The sequence below is a fragment of the Erinaceus europaeus genome, chromosome 5 (assembly GCF_950295315.1).
Source record: "Erinaceus europaeus chromosome 5, mEriEur2.1, whole genome shotgun sequence".
In the NCBI taxonomy this organism is placed as follows: Eukaryota; Metazoa; Chordata; class Mammalia; order Eulipotyphla; family Erinaceidae; genus Erinaceus; species Erinaceus europaeus.
In genome coordinates, this window is record NC_080166.1 from 118151233 (window position 1) to 118165171 (window position 13939).

Consider the following 13939-nt stretch of genomic DNA (forward strand, 5'->3'; position numbering starts at 1 on the left):
AAAGGACAGAGAGAAATTGAGAGAGGAGGGGGAGATAGAGAGGGAGAGAGGAAGAGACACCTGCAGACCTGCTTCACCACTCATAAAGCAGACCCCCTGCAGGTGGGGACCTGGGGAGCTCGAGCCTGGTTCCTTGTGCTTAGTACTATGTGCGTTTAACCGGGTGCACCATGGCCCAGCCCCCCTGACTCTGATATCTTGACAAGTCATGTTTGGTTTAACCAAAAGCTATCAAAAGTCACTAAGCAAGAGAATGAATTTGCTGCAGCCAAAGTAAACAACTTTTTGTCTCTGTTTTTCATTGCAAGCATATGAGTAGAAGAATGTAGCACATTTTATATTTGTACATTTTGGGAAAACACAGAATTACAACCATCAAAATATGAAACACATCCCTTCTGGTACTCTATGTCTCCTCCCTGCTGCAGGAGTACCATGTGAGCATGGGATATGGAAATTAGCGAGCTCAGATAAATCACTCGATGTCCAGACAAAAAGAACCCCACCTGCATTGCCTCAATTCCCTGAAAGCTCAATCTGTAACCTATTTCCACTGCAAAGCAAACTCCTATGTACAAAAGTGTCCTTTGAACTTTCGTTGGTGACTCAGGAATACACTTCTCCTTACATCTCCCTTCATCATGCTGTTATTCTGAATCGGTCTTTTGCTTCACTATAGAGAAGGCTGTTTGACTTGCTGTCTTCAGCACTTCACCTCTTTATATCTATGGCAACACTTTCTTTTCACCAAGAACACAGAGCTCAGCACTAGCTTGTGGTGGTGCAGGGGATTGAACCTGCCATTTTCAAGTTTCTTGCCTTAGTGGGGTTATGTGTAGTTTAGTGTTCTCATCAAGAAACAAACAAACAAACAAAAATCACTTGTTTGCTGACATTTTTAGCCTATTTCTTCTTTTTTTTTTCTTTCTTTTATTTTTTATTTTGCTTCCAGTGTTATTGCTGGGGCTTGGTGCCTGCACCATGAATCCACTGCTCCTGGAGGCTATTTTTTTCCTTTTTTTGTTGCCCTGGTTCTTTTATCGTTGTTGTAGTTATTATTATTGTTTTTATTGCTGTCATTGTTGTTGCATAGGACAGAGAGAAATGGAAAGAGGAGGGGAAGACAGAGAGGGGGAGAGAAAGACAGACACCTACAGAGTTGCTTCACCACCTGTGAAGCGACTCCCCTGCAGGTGGGGAGCCGGGTGCTCGAACCAGGATCCTTACGCTGGCATATTTACTCTATAATGAAAGCTTTGCCTTTCTGTCATTAGAATATCAGCCAGCCTGGTTTCTGATTAAATTTATCCATTAATAGCTAGGTGTTTAAAAGACGGCTCTTCAGTAACCCAATGTGTTGTAAAAACCACTTTGTGCATGTAGAGAAAGGCAGTTCAGTACAGAGTAATGTGTGTGTCAGTGCTGGCAAGAGACCATGCAGGGGCATGAATACGTGTATTTTAAGGAACGAGCAACAGTTGAGAATGAACACAAGATACAGCCAAGGCACATTCCCAAAATCTACAATTACACCAACAGCAGAGACTCCCTTCAGGGAAGCTCAGCCTGCTTATTCTGAGAGAACTGAACATTTCTAAAGACATATTTTTTGAAATTTGAACACTGAGGTCTCTTCATGTAAGCATCATCGATGAAACATCTTTATGCTAACCACATTTTCTTTCCCAGAGACAGCAAAAAAGAACAGAACTTGCCTTGTTTGTCTGAAAAGGACATGCTGCTTCCTTTCTTCAGACCCTTCACGGTGTTGTTTCACTTGGGCTCTGAATTACAGGAAGATGGATATTTTTGTCCTAGAGCCAAGAAGACTGTGTGCTACACATCTTTTATACAGCAGCCACGTTTCCAAAAGAGAAGTGATTTTCACTCAGTTTTTCAAGTGGATTTACAAAACCGGCACTGGACTTAGTCATCTTCTTCTTTTCCTTCTCCTTCTCCTCCTCCTCCTCCTCCTCCTCCTCCTCCTCCTCCTCCTCCTTCTTCTTCTTCTTTTTAATTTATTTTTTTATTCCCAAGGTACCATTGTGAACTGATGGAAAGAAAAGTATTAACTTCACATAAGCCTGAAAAGAGGTCAGTGGCATGTCAGAATCTCAGGTGACTCATAATATCTACCTGGGTGGTTTCTCTCTTTTCATTTTTATATTTTATTTCAATGAGTATGAGAGAGATACAGAGGAAAAGCCATACAGAGAACAAGAAACCAGAGCACTGCTCAGCTCTGGCTTGTGGTGGTGGTAGGTATTGAACCAGGGACCTACAAGTCCTAGGCATGGAAATCTTCTTCCATAACCACTATGCTATTTCATCAGCCCCTTGGTGGTTTCTTAATCAGCTGGAAAGCTGGCTAGTTCAACAGCAGTTTATATTTATTCATCTGGGAGTCTCTCTAGCTGTGTTTCTAAGTGACAAGCATCTAGAGTAAGGGAGAACATTCCTTAATTTATCCTCAGTACCTAGAGTCAACAAAGTGAAAATAAACATAAATCATCAAGCAAAACTTTGTAGTAAAGTCTGCTTATGATACATCTGCTGTCGGTTATTATTAAGCTAGAAAACTGTTTGAAAGGTACTTTAGGATTTGCAATTGACCTCACAGAGTGGATTAGTGAACATGCCCATTGTGCCACTGTGAGGAAATTGACCCCATATCAAGACCTATATCTACACTCTCCTTTCTTTTAAATTTAATTTTATTTATCACTTATTGGATAGAGACAAAGAAAAATTGAGAGGGAAGGGGAAGATAGAGAGGGAGAAAAACCCCTTCAGCACTGCTTCTCCACATGCAAAGCTTTCTCCCTGAAGGTGGACCAAGGCCTTGAAGCCAGGTCTTTGCACATTGTAACATCAACACTCAATCAGGTATGCCACCACCTGGCCCATACATTCTCGACATTTTAGAGACTTCCTTATACTTGGTACTAGCTGATCTGCCTTACAGTCTGAGCAGCCAGTTTTCAGTCTGTCCTGTAGACAAGATATTAGAGAAGTGATGAGCACAACTGGCAACTTAATGAGCTTCTTTCACATCCTTCGGCCAGTTTATATTGTAGATCTGTGCATGGCGATGATTCGCTCTAAATTTAAACTTAAATTCTAAATGTTCAGCTGTGGTTCAAACTTATTTTCTCTGAATTAGTAAAATCATCTCAGAAGCTGGTTGGAATCTTCTTGGTTTTTCCATTCCTGTTGGGACACATCAAGTCCCTTCCCCCTGCTTTATGCTGTGCGCCTTAAACAATTATATTTCCTGTATCTAGAATCATCTTTTTTCTAGCTTCCTCCCTATCTAGTCAGTGGTCTGCCTCCTTTCTCAGCCTGGTATGTGACCTTCCTAATTATGTTCTTTTGGGCAGTTAGGAAATCTACTCTTATGCTTCAAAACCAAAAGCAAGATAAATCACACATGATCCCCAGGCTCATGAGGAAGAGTCCACCCATCCCGGTCAGCAGCACTGTTAGTTGAATGTGTATTAGTCTATGTGGTCACTGTAGGTCTCTGGAGCCTCTTTTATTGAGTAAAAGAAAAAAAAAAAACTGTAGCATGTTGATCAGGAAACTCAGATACCTAATACAATAATGAGATTACAAAACATATCTTTCAAGAAGAACAAAGGCAGGCAACAGGGCAATTTAATGTTGCTCACTAGGATCTATGGGTTTCTGCTCATGACAATCACAAGAACTAGTCCACTGAAGGGAAAAAAAAGAAAAGAAGAAAAATGGAACTTTGCTCACTAGGATCTATGGGTTTCTGCTCATGACAATCAATCACAAGAACTAGTCCACTGAAGGGAAAAAAAAGAAAAGAAGAAAAATGGAACTTTGCTCACTAGGATCTATGGGTTTCTGCTCATGACAATCACAAGAACTAGTCCACTGAAGGGAAAAAAAAGAAAAGAAGAAAAATGGAACTTTGCTCACTAGGATCTATGGGTTTCTGCTCATGACAATCACAAGAACTAGTCCACTGAAGGGAAAAAAAAGAAAAGAAGAAAAATGGAACTTTGCTCACTAGGATCTATGGGTTTCTGCTCATGACAATCACAAGAACTAGTCCACTGAAGGGAAAAAAAAGAAAAGAAGAAAAATGGAACTTTGCTCACTAGGATCTATGGGTTTCTGCTCATGACAATCACAAGAACTAGTCCACTGAAGGGAAAAAAAAGAAAAGAAGAAAAATGGAACTTAAAGGGACCAAGAGCTCACTGGGTAGGCTATGCCCCTTGTCTTGCATGTGATCCCGGTTTGAGTCCCGGCACCACCTGGAAAAGGCAGTGCTGTGTCTGTCTCTGTCTTCTCTCTCCATCTGACTTAAAAAGTGCCTGGAAGTGTGCAAGGCTCCAGCTCCAGAAAACTGCAAAAGAAGGAAAGAAGGGGAAAAAAGAAAGAGAACATATGGCAAACTTTCCCAAACTATTAAAAGAAGCAAAAATAAATAAATAAATAAATATTAAAAGAAGCTAGTTGAATAAATATCTATACAATTTAGTTATAAAAAATCATTCATACTGGTTTCAGGTATTAAACTTTTTGATCCCTTAATAAAAGCTCTTTTTAAAAAAAAAGTATTCAAACACAACCTTTAGCAACTCCATTACTAAACTAATCTCAGAAAAGCCAGAGATTGAACAATTTTTTTTTTTTTTGCCTCCAGGGTTATTGCTGGGGCTCAGTGCCTGCACCATGAATCCACTGCTCCTGGAGGCCATTTTTCCCCCTTTTATTGCCCTAGTTGTTATAGCCTTGTGGTTATTATTGTTGTTGATGTCATTAGTTGTTGGATAGGACAGAGAGAAATGGAGCTAGGAGGGAAAGACAGAGAGGGGGAGAGAAAGACACCTGCAGACCTGCTTCACCGCCTGTGAATCGACTTCCCTGCAGGTGGGGGACCCGGGCTCGAACCGGGATCCTTACACTGGTCCTTGCGCTTCGCGCCATGTGCGCTTCGCGCCACGTGCGCTTAACCCTCTGCTATTGCCTGACCCCCTAGATTGAACAAACCTGAGTCTACACTACAGGAGAAATCTACTTACTTGGTACTAAACTGGGTGCAGTAGTCCCAGCCATTTGTTAAATCTGGGGGGCAGGCATGGGGGGAGCCCACACAGGAATACCTTGGCATTATACTTGAGAGCTACCTAGCAAAAACTAAAGCTGAAGAAGATACTCCTCCCATCACCTTCTGTAAAACTGGTGTCCAGTCATTCCCTTTACCAATATCATCTGAGCCCTTGCACCCCACCTTCTATTCTCTCTACCATAAACCTAAAGATACCACAAGCTATGGTGCTTTGTCCAGGTATTTCAAGCACTGCAGCTCAGTTCAGTGAGAGGAGCACCAGTTCAAATGTAAATGGACCGCTCACAGTCTCTGCCTCTGCATAAGTCCAGCTTTTAGAGTTTTTACCTTGACCCCACCTATTTTCTCAATCCGCCCCTCCACGCCCTACCCCCAACGAACTAGAGAAAAATGGATGGGGCCAGATGGTGGTGCACATGGTTAAACTTACACATTACAGTGTGCAAGGACCTGAGTTCTAGCCCTTGGTTCCCACCTGCAGGGGAAAGCTTCACAAGTGGTGAAGTAGGACCGCAGGTATCTCTCTCTCTCTCTCTTTAAATCTTTATTTATTTATTTATTATTGGATAGAGATAGAGGGAAATTGAGAGGGGAGGGGAGATACAGAGGGAGAGAGACAGAGAGACACCTGCAGCCCTGCTTCACCACTTGTGAAGCTTTCTCCCTGCAGATGGGCACCAGGGACTTGAACCCAGGTTTTTGTATACTGTGATGTGTGCGCTTAACCAGGTGCACCATTACCTGGCCCCTCTCGGTCCCTCTCTATTGCCCCCTTTCTTCTCAATTTCTTTGTCTCTATCCAATAACAAATAAATAAATAAAAATTTACAAAAAGAGAAAAAAGGAGCTTATAATTTCTCTTCTTTCAAATTTTCTCCATAACTTTAGGTCTGGTTAGACTAAGTGTTGATATCATGATGTCTAAATATGTACAGACCAGTAGTCAGGTTGTATGTGTTTTTTTTTTCCCCATTAAAAAACATTTTTTTTATTTATAAAAAGGAAACAGTGACAAAAACCATAGGATAAGAGAGGTACAACTCCACACAGTTCCCACCACTAGAACTCCCGTATCCCATCCCCTCCCTTGATAGCTTTCCTATTCTTTAACCCGCTGGGAGTATGGACCCAAGGTCATTGTGGGATGCAGAAGGTGGAAGGTCTGGCTTCTGTAATTGCTTCCCTGCTGAACATGGGTATTGACAGGTCGATCCATACTCCCAGCCTGAAAAAACACATACATTGATGGGGTTGTCTAACCAGACTTCCCTGGACAGACAACCAATATATGTAGTTTTTTTTTTATATCAAGACTGTTAAACATTAAGCATGTTAAAAATGTATTTCTCATTTTAGGGTAGGGACTGATGAGCAAGATGATACACGTGAGGAAATTTTGCAAGAAGAAAACTGACAAAAGTTTTTCAATTGAAGTATGACATTCAGACTTGCTGTATAACAAAATTTGCAAGTAAAAATGTCTATGGGTTTACAAAAAACATAAATAAATGAAATAGTGTTTAGGCAGCAGGGTTTATGCTGATGTCTAACAGGAAGTAACTAAGCGTAATCTACTTGGAAAAACTGTTAAATATATAAATAACAAGGCCAGTTATGGACTGCAGCCACTTTTTTTTTAGCACTAATCAGCTCTGGCTTAATGTGGTGCAGGGGTTTGAACCTGTGACTTTGTAGCCTCAGGCATGAAAGTCTCTTTGCATAATCATTATGCTAACTACCCGACCTGGACTCAAGCTATTCAATCACCACTGTTCTTTTTCTTCCAAAATGAATCTTCCATGCCCTGTGTTATTCATTCCTTTACTTTAGAGATTGAGGAACTATAATCATAGCAATGAATTTATTTGCACTATAGAGATGACATATAGTCCTTATCACAGTTACTTGAAGACCCTCCATGTCAAAACAAGCTGACAGCAGGTATAAACAATTCAGTGAATACACGTTGATCTCTCACTGCCACCCTGAAAGACATACACTGATTGATGTTGTTTATCTTAAGATCACAGTGTATCGAGTCCAAAAATAAGCAGTTGGGGTAACTTTCTAAGGAATATTGTATGCCTTACTTCATCACCCCACTATAACAGTTAAAAAAATTACTTACTATGACAAGAGGAGAATGAGAGGAGTTAAGATGCTCAGCTCTGGCATAAGATGGCATTGGGAATTGAACTTGTGGTTCTGGTGCCTCAGACATGCACGACGCTCTAAATGGCTGAGCTATTTCCCCAATCCTAAATAAATTCATACTGTAGGTCCCATTATGCATTAATATTTGGGTAGCAAGACTTAATGAAAAAATTTCCTATTATAATGACCATTGCCAGCAATGAACATCTCCAAGCCACCAAGAAAGTCATTGTTTTTATATAACACATAAAGACTCGGGACTTCTCCAACAGTAAAATTTTTTACTTATAAAAGTGAAATTACATTTCTTTCCTGCTCTTTCTTTCTTTTCTTCTTTCTCTTTTCTTTCTTTCTTTCTTCCTCTCTTTCTTTCTTTCTTTCTTTCTTTCTTTCTTTCTTTCTTTCTCTTTCACCAGAGCACTGCTTAGATCTGGCTTATGGTGGTGCTGGGGACTGAACCTGGGACCTTTGGTGCCTCAGGCATGAAAGTCTTTTTTGCAAAACCATTATGCTTTCTCCTCAGTCCTGTAACATTTCATGACATGTGCATTAACATTGTATGACTAATAAAATCAGGTCAATAGCCTGGACTGGTTAACATGTACTCAGAATACAAGTCTTCATTGGCTATAGGTTACTTCTCATCAAAGGTTTAAGTTCAAAAACCAAGTGATCAAAATTCTCATTTTCTTAGTAAGACTATCTTCTGCTAGGAACATAACAGTGACATCAACACAGACATTTATTTATTTATTTATTTATTTATTTATTTACTTATTTTTAACCAGAGCACTGCTCAGCTCTGGCTGCTGGTGGCAGGGTGGGGGATGTAGGGTTGAACCTGGGACCTTGGAGCCTTTTGCATAACCATTATTCTATCTCGCCCAATTTCAAGAAATATCATTATGGGTGACTGGGTGGTGGCACACCAGGTTAAGCACACATAGTACAAAGCACAAGGACCAGTTCAAGGATCTTGGCTCGAGACCCTGGCTCCCCACATGCAGGGGGGTTGTTTCACAAGCAGTAAAGCAGGTCTGCAGGTGTCCCTCTGTCTCCCTCTCTATATTCCCCTTCCCTCTCAATTTCTGTCCTATCAAAAAAAAAAAAATGGCCACAGGAGCAGGCACTGAGCCCCAGCGATAACCTTGGAGGCAAAAACAAACAAATAAATAAAAATAAAAGAAATATAATTATGATACCACCATTTTGTTTTCTTTGGATTTTGTTACATGTTCAGATATAAAACGAAGTATTATATTGTCTCTTTTCTTTTCATTTGGAAAGTATGCTAGCAATATTAAGGCAAACTTATTTAACATAGATGAGGAGCAGTCTTCTGTTAGAATGGATAAGTAGATACCATAAGTAAGAGTCAAACAGAAATGTCTTCACCAGTAAACATGGCTTGAGGAAAGTCAAGACTAAACTGCAGTTGAAATATTTCCCCTTCATATAAGCTACCTAGTGTACCTTCCTTGCTCACAATCCATCATGTAATTTAATTTTGGGCATTCTTTTCATTAAAAATCATCCCAGGTGGCGCATCCTTTGCAAAGCCAACAGTAACTGCCACATTCACACCATGATGGAACCCAGACTGTATGGCTTTAAACTCTCTCTTATTTATTAAGGACAACTTTCATAACCTCATGTATTAAGACTCTCAAATTATTTTTATTTAAAAGACTGTATACACTTACTAATGAAAGAAATAGTAGGAGAGAGAAGGAGAGGAAGATTATCACTCTGACATATGTGCTGCCAGAGATTGAACTCAGAACCTTATGGCTGAAAAATTCACTGTGCCATCATCTCTCAGACTTTATATTTATTTATTTATTTTCCCTTTTGTTGCCCTTGTTTTTTTTATTGTTGTTCATATTGATGTCGTAGTTGTTAGGACAGAGAGAAATGGAGAGAGGAGGGGAAGACAGAGAGGGGGAGAGAAAGATAGACACCTGAAGATCTGCTTCACTGCTTGTGAAGCGACTCCACTGCAGGTGGGGAGCCGAGGGCTCAATCGGGATTCTTATGCAGGTCCTTGAGCTTCAGGCCACCTGCGCTTAACCTGCTGTGCTACCGCCCGACCCCCTCTCAGACCACTTTAAAATTAAGTTCTGGGCGCCAGCCTGTAGTGCAGTGGGTTAAGCACACATGGCGCATAGCGCATGGACCGTCGTAGGGATACTGGTTCCAGTCCCAGGCTCTCCACCTGTAGGGGGAGTCACTTCGCAGGCGGGGAAGCAGGTCTGCAGGTATCTATCTTTCTCTCCCCCTCTCTGTATTCCCCTCCTCTCTCCATTTCTGTCTTATCCAACAATAACAACAACAATACTAACAACAATGATAAACAACAAGGGCAACAAAGGGAGAAAAACTAGCCTCCAGGAGCAGTGGATTCCTAGTACAGGCACTGAGCCCCAGCAATAACCCTGGAGGGAAAAAAATGAAGTTCTGAGGTAGTGGTTTTCACTTGCACTAAGCACAGCAATTTGCCCACTTGTTAGAGGGACCATTCATGATCCCAAACATTTTAATTCTATCTGCACACTTTTTTTTTTTTTTTTTGCACAGTCACCTTCTAAATCCAGTTGTTCACCTTGCATTGAATTGCATGAAGTGAAATCCTTGTTCCCCAATGAGTTTCTTTTTTTAAAAAAAATTTATTTCTTTATTGGGGAATTAATGTTTTACATTCAACAGTAAATACAATAGTTTGTACATGCATAACACCCCCCAGTTTCCCATTTAACAATACAACCCCCACTATGTCATTTATCATCCTTCATGGACCTGTATTCTCCCCCCCACCCACCCCAGAGTCTTTTACTTTGGTGCAATACGCCAATTCCATTTCAGGTTCTACTTGTGTTTTCTTTTCTGATCTTGTTTTTCAACTTCTGCCTGAGAGTGAGATCATCCCATATTCATCCTTCTGTTTCTGACTTATTTCACTCAACATGATTTTTTCAAGGTCCATCCAATATCGGCTGAAAACGGTGAAGTCACCATTTTTTACAGCTGAGTAGTATTCCATTGTGTATATATACCACAACTTGCTCAGCCACTCATCTGCTGTTGGACACCTGGGTTGTTTCCAGGTTTTGGCTACTACAAATTGTGCTGCCAAAAACATATGTGTACACAGATCTTTTTGGATGGATGTGTTGGGTTCCTTAGGATATATCCCCAGGAGAGGAATTGCAGGATCATAGGGTAGGTCCATTTCTAGCCTTCTGAGAGTTCTCCAGACTGTTCTCCATAGAGGATGGACCAATTTGCATTCCCACCAGCAGTGTAGGAGGGTTCCTTTGACCCCACACCCTCTCCAGCATTTGCTGCTGTTACCTTTTCTGATGTATGACATTCTCACAGGAGTGAAGTGATATCTCATTGTTGTGTTTATTTGCATTTCTCTGACAATCAGAGACTTGGAGCATTTTTTCATGTGTTTCTTGGCCTTTTGGATCTCTTCAGTGGTGAATATTCTGTCCATGTCCTCCCCCATTTTTGGATGGGGTTATTTGTTGTCTTGTTGTTGAGTCTGGCAAGCTCTTTATATATGTTTGTTATTAAACTCTTATCTGATGTATGGCATGTAAAGATCTTCTCCCATTCTGTGAGTGGTCTCTTAGTTTGGGTAGTGGTTTCTTTTGCTGTGAGGAAGCTTTTTAATTTGATGTAGTCCCATAGGTTTATGCTTGCCTTAGTCTTCTTTGTTATTGGATTCATTTCATTGAAAATGTCTTTAAAATTTATGCAGAAAAGAGTTCTGCCAATATTTTCCTCTAAGTATTTGATAGTTTGTGGTCTAACATCCAAGTCCTTGATCCACTTGGAATTTACTTTTCTATTTGGTGAAATACAATGATTCAGTTTCATTCTTCTGCATGTTTCAACCCATTGTTTCCAACACCATTTGTTGAAGAGATTCTGCTTTCCCCATTGAATAGTCTGGGCACCTTTGTCAAAGATTAGATGTCCATAGGTGTGGGGCCTCATTTCTGGGCTCTCAATTCTATTCCACGGGTCAGTGTGTCTATTCATGTTCCAGTACCAAGCAGTTTTGATGACAGCATCCCTATAATATAGTTTGAGATCTGGGAGTGTGATGCCTCCGGTTCTGTTCTTTTTTTCTCAATATTGTTTTGGCAATTCTAGGTCTTTTCCGGTTCCAGATAAACATATGTAGAATTTTTTTCTATTCTCCTAAAAAATGTGCTTAGGATCTTGATGGGGATAGCATTAAATTTGTAGATGGCTCTGGGTAATATATTCATTTTGATGATGTTAATTCTTCCAACCCATGAACATGGAATATCTTTCCACTTCTTTGTGTCTTTTTCAATTTCTTTGAGTAGTGACTCATAATTTTCAGTATACAAGTCTTTCATTTCCTTGGTTAGATTTACTCCTAGATATTTTATTGTTTTTGTTGCTATAGTAAAAGGAATTGATTTCCGCATTTCAATTTCTTCTAACTTAGTGTTTGCATAGAGGAATGCCACTGACTTTTGAATGTTAATTTTATAGCCTGACACCTTACTTTATTGCCTGATGATATCCAAAAGCTTCTTGCTGGATTCCTTAGGTTTTTCCATGTATACTATCATGTCATCTGCAAATAAGGAGAGTTTGACTTCTTTTCTTCCAATCTGTATCCCTTGAATTCCTTGCTCCTGCCTGATTGCTATGGCAAAAACTTCCAACACTATGTTGAATAGTAATGGTGATAGTGGGCAGCCCTGTCTAGTACCTGAGTGGAAATGCTTCCAGTTTTTCACCATTGAGTATGATGCTGGCTGTAGGTTTGCTATATATAGACTCCACTATCTTCAGGAATTTTCCATCTATTCCCATTTTTTGTAGTGTTTTGATCATAAAGAGATGTTGTATTTTGTCAAAGGCTTTCTCTGCATCTATTGATATGACCATGTGGTTTTTGGTCTTGCTTTTGTTGATGTGGTGGATCATATTGATTGATTTACATATATTAAACCAACCTTGCATGCCTGGGATAAACCCCGCTTGGTCATAATGAACAATCTTTTTGATATACTGCTGTATCCAGTTGGCTAGAATTTTGTTCAATATTTTCGCATCTATGTTCATCAGAGATATTGGTCTGTAGTTTTCTTTTTTGGTTGTGTCCCTGTCTGCTTTTGGTATCAGGGTGATGTTGGCTTCATAGAAGCTGACAGGGAGTATTCCAGTGTCTTCAATCTTCTGGAAGATTTTTAAAAGTAGAGGTATTAGTTCTTCCTTGAAGGTTTTGTAGAATTCATTTGTAAAACCATCTGGTCCAGGACTTTTATTTTTGGGGAGATTTTTGATAACTGTTTCAATTTCATTAGCTGTGATGGGCCTGTTCGTGTTATCCACTTCCTATTTACTTAGTTTTGGAAGTTGGTAGGTATCTAGGAAATTGTCCATTTCTTCCAGGTTCTCTAGCTTGGTGGCATGTAGTTGTTCATAGAAGCCTCGCATGATATATTGAATTTCTGCAGTGTCTGTTGTGATGTCTCCTCTTTCATTTACTATCCGATTTATTTGGGTCTTCTCCCTTTTTTGTTTTGTGAGTCTGGCTAAAGGTTTGTCGATTTTGTTCACTCTTTCTAAGAATCAACATTTACTTTCATTGATCTTTTGTATGGTTTTCCTATTCTCAATGTTATTTATTTCTGCCCTAACTTTAGTGATTTCTGACCTTCTGGTTGCTTTAGGGTTCCTTTGTTGTTCTTCTTCTAGGTCTTTAAGATGTGCAATCAGGCTGTTTATTTGTGCTTTTTCTTGTTTCCTAACGTGTGCTTGTATAGCTATGAACTTCCCTCTTAGGACTGCTTTAGCTGTGTCCCAAATATTTTGATAGCTTGTGTCTTCATTTTTCATTGAACTCTCGAAACATTTTGATTTATTCCTTGATCTTCTCTGACCCAGAAGTTGTTAAGAAGTGTACTGTTGAGCTTCCACATTTTGGGACTGCTACTAATCTTTTGTTGATTGTTAAGTGTTAGTTTAATTCTATTGTGGTCTGAGATGATGCTTGGGATGATTTCAATGCTCTTGAATAGGCTAATGCTGTCTTTGTGGCCTAGCATATGGTCTATCCTTGAGAATGACCTATGTGGATTTGAGTAAAATGTGTATTCCAGATTCTTGGGATGAATGACTCTGAAAATGTCCAATAGTTCTAGTTTATCTATCTCTTCATTTAGCTCCCTTATGTCTTTATTCATTTTCTGCCTGGATGATCTGTCAAGTTGAGAAAGTGGGGTGTTGAATTCCCCTACTATGATTGTGTTACTGTTAATATATTGCTGTAGCTCTTTCAATAGAAGTTTGATATATTTAGATGGCTTCTCATTGGGTGCATAGATGTTAATAACTGTTAAGTCCTCTTGAATGACTGATCCTCTGAGCATTAAGTAGTGTCCATTCCTATCTTTTTTAATCTTATCTATTTTAAAGTCTATCATGTCAGATATGAGAATAGCTGTTCCTGCCCTTTTTTGTGGGCCATTGGCTTGTATGATAGTTTTCCATCCTTTCACTTTAAGTCTGTGTTTTTCTTGTTGAGTTAGGTGGGTTTCCTGTAGATAGCATATTGTTGGTTTGTGTTTTCTGATCCATCTTCCTACTCTGTGTCTTTTAATAGGTGAATTCAGGCCATTGACA